Source organism: Chrysochloris asiatica, unplaced genomic scaffold, assembly GCF_000296735.1.
Source record: "Chrysochloris asiatica unplaced genomic scaffold, ChrAsi1.0 scaffold00007, whole genome shotgun sequence".
NCBI lineage: Eukaryota > Metazoa > Chordata > Mammalia > Afrosoricida > Chrysochloridae > Chrysochloris > Chrysochloris asiatica.
In genome coordinates, this window is record NW_006408525.1 from 18,944,347 (window position 1) to 18,950,743 (window position 6,397).

Sequence of the window (6,397 nt, forward strand, 5' to 3'; positions counted from 1 at the left end):
AACAACAATGTAATGGCTCGGAGTCCTGGTGGTTAATGCGCCAGACTGCAAAGTTGTTTGAACTGCAAGGTCAGCGGTTCAAGCTCACCAGCTGCTCCTCGGAAACCCTATACAGGGTTGCTATGGGTCGGAATCGACTCAACGGCTCTTCACAACGACAATAATGTAATGGCTCACAGGCGCTCTGGTAGCGAGTGTAGTGGTTAGGAGTCAAGCTGCCAACCGCAAGATCGGCAGTTCAAAACTACCATTCGTTCCACGGGAGACAGATGAGGCGTTCTGCTCCCTTAAAGATTTACAGCCTCGGAAACCCTGTGCAGGGTCACTGTGAGTCAGAACCGACTCCACGGTTAACAACATTTAGATAAGAGGGAGGCTGGTAGAGTAGTGGTTACGAATCTAGCTGCTAATCTCACGGTCAGCAGTTCCAAACTACCAGCTGTTCCGCAGGAGAAAGATGAGGCTTTCTGCTCCTATAAAGATCTGCAGCCTCGGAAACCCTGTGCAGGGTCACTATGAGTTGGAACCAACTCCACGACACATAACAACAACAACAACACTGTAATGGCTGGAGTTCTGGTGCAGCACTGTGGGTTCAAGTTCACCAGTCGCTCCCTGGAAACCCTATATAGGGTCACTATGAGTCGGAACCAACTCGATGGCACTTAACAACAACGGGATGGCTGGAGTCCTGGTGTGGCCCTGCAGGATAATGCACTGGACTACAAGGTCAGTTTGAACAGCAAGGTCGGTGGCTCAAACCCACCAGCCACTCCTCAGATACCCTATACAGAGTTGCTATGAGTCGGAATCAACTTGACGGCACTTAACAACTACAATAACATATGACCCATAGGTTGGAGATTCCCCACCCCTGTCCTATAGGATTGCTAAGAGTCAGAATGAACTGGAAGGCAGTGGGTTTGGGTTTTGATAAGGAGGTTCTAAGGAGCAGCTGAGGAGCAAACTCTGCCTAGCCCAACTCCAGAGCTCTTCCCTTCTCTGCCTCGCCCTTGCCTTCTGCCATTGTTCTTGTTTTCCAGTCCAAGTAAATATTCACCAAGGAAGAGGAAAACTCAACAGACAACACAAAAGTTTTCCTAGTAATAGTTAGGGTGGAAGAGTCTGCAAATACTTTCAGATTGATAACATTTTGCTCGTCAGATGCATAATCAAAGGAGGGAGAAACACAGTTTGGAAGCATTAATAAGCAGAGACTTTCCCAATTAACCACAATATTGATTCAATACAAGGTATGGTAAGACTAATGTGGAATTTCGTATTTAAGACTATGCATCTTATTAGCATCTTTTAGTCCCTGGATAGAATTCTGCCCATTAACCCATAGGGCTGCCTGGGACCAAGTACCAGAAGGACTGGATCAGGGAGAACCGCCCGGGAGCGTTCAAATCTGCACACACTCTGCAAGAATGCTGAAAGCCTTGAACTGTTCCCTCTGATTTAAGTTTAGTAACAGCAGATAATGAGCTTGTATTTTTGAGGCCTGGGGAACACTGCCATTTTTAAAGGAGCTACACAATATATATAAATTGATCAATAGTTAGTTGAAGGGTTTCCAAAATAGGTTGGCAACAAGCAGGCTGCTTTTTAGAACAAAGACTTTGCACCTGAAAATTGCATCATTGTATCGTTCTCATCAGAAATCAACATGATTTTCTCTAGCATTTTCCACCCTCAAAGGAATCAAACAAAAAAGAACAGAGTGGGAAGGACAGAAAATCTGACACTAACTCATGGAATTTCTTACCACCTCTCCACAAAAGGAAGACAAATGTATAGCAAAATAAGGAGGATTGGCCTAAAACAAGCTCTTCCACCTAAGTTCCACAATAAACAGCAAATGATGGACACAAAGAAGATAGGAAACCGTGCCAAAGCAACCTTTCTTTAAATTTATGGTGTTGGAGGAGAATATTGAAAGTGCCATGGACTGCCAAAAGAACCAACAGATCTGTGTTGGAAGAAGTGCAGCCAGAGTGCTCCTTGGAGGCCAGGATGGCCAAACTTCGTCTCTCATACTTTGGACATATTGTCAGGAGGGACCAGTCACTGGTGAAGGATCTCACGTTTGGTAAGGTGGAGGATCAGAGAAAAAAAGGAAGACCCCCTAACATGATAGATTGGCCAAGTGGCATCATTGATGGACTCACATGTGACAACAGTAGTGAGGTTGGCCCAGGACTGGGCAGTGTTTCGTTCCGTTGTGCAGAGGGTTGCTATGAGTCAGTACCAACTCAATGGCACCTAACAACAACAACCTGGAGATTAACAAATTTTTTGCCTCAGTCTAATAAACACCCCTTTTAGAAAAGCTCTATTCCACATGTTATTCTCAATTAAGTTGTGCAAACAGAAAATCTTTTCCATGACTTTTAGTGTGAAAGCAAAAAGTAAAAGGACAGCAACAATCCCATGACTACTTAAGAGACCCAGAATTTTACAAGGGGAGCCCAGAGTTGACAAGCCCATGTCAATTTCTAAATCCTGGTCAGAATGTTTTCTTAGACTCTTATCAGTTTGACCGAGTAGTCGCTCTTTCAACTTGGTAGTTGGGTTAGATCCAGGTTGAAACCGGGCCAGTGGCCCGTCTTTACAACTACGTCTAATGGGTCTTTGTAAAAATCCCTGTCTCATGGGTCTATGAGGAGGCGATGACTGAGTTTAGGCCTAAATTAGAAAGTAATCCTGGGAGTGATTTCAAGATTGGGTTTCCAACTTTCTTTTGGGACCACTGTTATTTCCATAGCTTGGCATCAAGAGACCATGGAGAGAGAAACTCAGCAAGGTTAAGAACTGTGCATGAATAGCCCTTTTTTTTCCATTTTGGCAATTTGCTTGGGATGCAGTCCCAGGAAGAACTGATTGTGTTGTTGTTATTGTTAAGTGCCATTGAGTCACTGCCAACTCACAGTGACCCTGTGTACAAAAGAATAAAGCACTGCCAGGCATTTCACAAATCTCAGAATTTCTGTTGGGTGGGAGTCCATTGCTCCAGTCAGTGTGCCAGGCCGTATCATTGAGGGTCTTCCTCTGTCTCACTGACTCTCTACTTTCCCAAGCCTGATGTCCATATCCCATGAACTTGTCCCTCCTGACAGTATGTTCAAAGTACGTGACACAAATCTTACCGTCTTGGTTTCGAAGGAGCATTCTGGTTGTACTTCTTCCAAAACAAATTTGCTTGTTTTTCTCTATCAGTTCATGGTCATTCAAATATTCTTCACCAATACCATAATTTAAATGCATCCATTTTCTTCTCCACTGTTCCTTATTCAGTATCCACTTTTCACATGCATATGAGCTGATTAAAAATACCACTGCTTGGGTCGGGTCCACCATAGTCCTCAAGGGGATATCTTTGCTTTTTTAATACTTTTAAGACATCTTTTAGAGCAGATTTACTCAATGTAATGATATGTCACTTGACTTAATGACTGCTGCATTCATGGGTGTTGATTAGGGATCCAAGTAAAATGAAATCCTAAAGCCCCACATTTCTGGTCTGCCTTAATTGCAAACCAAGGCACAAGCTTGACAGGTAGCTCATTACCTGTGCTCAGTCACGTGAAAATTGCATGGCAAGAAGAGGAGATATTCAAAGTCACAAGTGACCACAGGGCACTTTAAAATGAAGGTGTTAGGTAGAAGAAAAACTCTGCAATATTAAAAAACTGATAGCTAAAACCTCAACACCAGGCAGTTTTATGTTTCATTCTATGATGGTGAACAATTGTGAGCATTCTCTAGGTCCAGGATTGGTCATTGCTGTCCTTGCTTGGAATCGAACTTAGTGCCACAAACAAGGGGACTCTTTACATCCACTTTTTCTACAACTATTCTTTGTATCAGAGTTACCAGCTGATACAAGTGATGTGGGCTTGTAGCCAGGAGAAATTTAATTTTTTCTCTGTTGTTTAACCTCTCTGAGATATCAGAGCAGCTTCTTCTCGTTTTTCCAAGGATCTGATTCAAATTCTCATCAAGAGGGAACAAAGAGAATTCAGGATGGTCACCTCTATGAAACCCAATCATTTCCTCTAATGGAGAAAACTGGGCAGTGAGGGTGGGGTTTGCTTTATCCAGAGCTTATTGGTTTTGCTTTGTTTTTATTCTTCACTTTGTTTACTCAAGTACAAAGCAATCTTCAGAAGTTGGTTTGGTTCCAGAAGTTAAGTATTAAATAAAAAGAAAAAACTTCTTCGTTTAGGACAAACAGAAGCCAGAACTTCTTGTAACACCTTCTACCTGACCATACTTGTAAAGAAGCTGCAGGGCTGAACTCATGTAAGACACTAATAACAGTATTTAGAATAAACTAAGAATGTGTAAAAGGTAAGTCAAAAAGTGTTGCTTTAAAATCACAGCAACCTTTATTAAACAAAAATATCAAAGTGTGATGCGCTTGTTTCTTGACATGTCCTCCATCTATGCCTAGATACTGCTGAAAGCAGTTTTTCCATCTCTCTAACCCTACCCCTAATGTGACACTGTAGGATGAGCACTGGTCTGCAAACCACAATGTTGGTAGTTCAAACACATCAGCTGTTCCTTATAAACCCTACACAGGGTCGCATTGAGTCGGAACCAACTCGACAGTACTTACCAACAACAACAAAGACTTTTAGTCTCAGAAATCCTATACACTGTCTCTACAAGTTGAAACTCACTTGATAACACACAGAAGGAAAAGGGTTTCCTGGAACACAGTGCTAAACCAAGCTAGTCCCTGAGCAGTCACCTGCATTATGGCTCTTGTTGTTGTTATGTGCTGTGGAGTCGGTTCCGACCCCTAGTGACCCTGTACAGGGTTTCCGAGGCTGTAAATCTTTACAGGAGCAGAAAGCCTCATCTTTCTCCCACAGAACAGCTGGTAGTTTCGAACTGCTGACCTTGCGGTTCACAGCCCGATTTGTAACCACTACGCTACCAGAGCGCCTTACATTATGGTTCTTACTAGAGAAAAAACCTTGGTTTCACTGACATTACCAACAGCTGCTCTTCTCCTGTGCCCCATACTGACTTAGATGTGGAAGTCGGCCCCTTTTTCTGTGGTAGCAGTTCTGTCTGCCCCAATATGAAAACTACTCTCTCAATCATTTGAGGAAGCAACAGACTAGTCTGGAGAGCCTAGACAATTGGAAGTTTGATACCACCATGCTACCCAGGCTAAAAAATAACCTGCTTCCTGGTTTCTGGTTTCCCTTCCCTTTCTCCTCACTTTACTATGCAAAAAGTTTACCCCTGGGACTTACACTCTGACTTTAGAGACCAGAACCATGGTCAGTGGCTTTGAAATGCCTGTGTTTACATACTCTCTGAAGGATAACCTATATAGAGTTTCTGAGGAGCGACTGGTAAGTTTGAACCACTGACCTTGCAGTCAAGTACTTATCCTACAGTGCCACAATCCTCTCTGATGATACTGAAAAATATTCTTTATCCTGAAAGAGAGACATATAATCTATTCTGCTTGTATTTAAACTTTATGAGTGTTTGATTTTATTGTATCTCTGAAATGAACACTTTGTGTTTGGTATATGTGATGATATTTAATATATTCAATAGGTATACGAGGGAAAAAATTCTTGGAAAAATTCCATCATCCTTAGATACACAAACTGTGGTACATACACACAGGGGAATATTATACTATCTTAAAGAACAACAAGGAAGCTGAAAGCCACCGCATAACATGGATGAACCTTGAGGACATTATGCTGAGTGAAATTAGTCAGTCACAAAAGGTGAAATTCTGCATAGGACCATTATTGTAAAAGATTAAGAAAAAGAACCTACCCTAACAGGGGAAAAAAAAAAAACTTATCACCAAGATGTATGGTATGAGGTGAGGGGAAGATGGGGCACAGGGTAGGGAACAGACACAGGATAGCTTGGGTACTGGGGAGGGAAAAATGCACAAGGGGGAGGGGAATGGAAGAACAAGCCTGATGGGAGGACAGTTAGGCAGATTCACATGGGCTAAGTGGGACAGAGGTAAATGATGATGTATGCGCAATCTTGGAACACCAGGGCTCTGGGATACAGGGATTGAGGGATGGTTGGAAGCGGGAAAAGAGGGGAATAATGTTAAGAAGCTTGGCTTTCTTTTGAATCTTGGTTTCCTTTGCCTACCATTGTGAAACAGATACTTGAGAGGGACAGAAAGGAATCATCAGAAACATTACAACAGAAAGCTTGTAAGTCCGTCTTCAGCCTATAACTGATTGGAATAATTAAAATGGGGCTAGAACTTTTCCAGAGAAGGAGGCTTCCTGCAGAGCCTTTGCATTACATAAAAAAAAAAAAAAAACTATAGGTGGAATCCTGAACCCCATTCTGAATCTTCTGAGGTGGGAAATTTCCACTTGAAAGGATA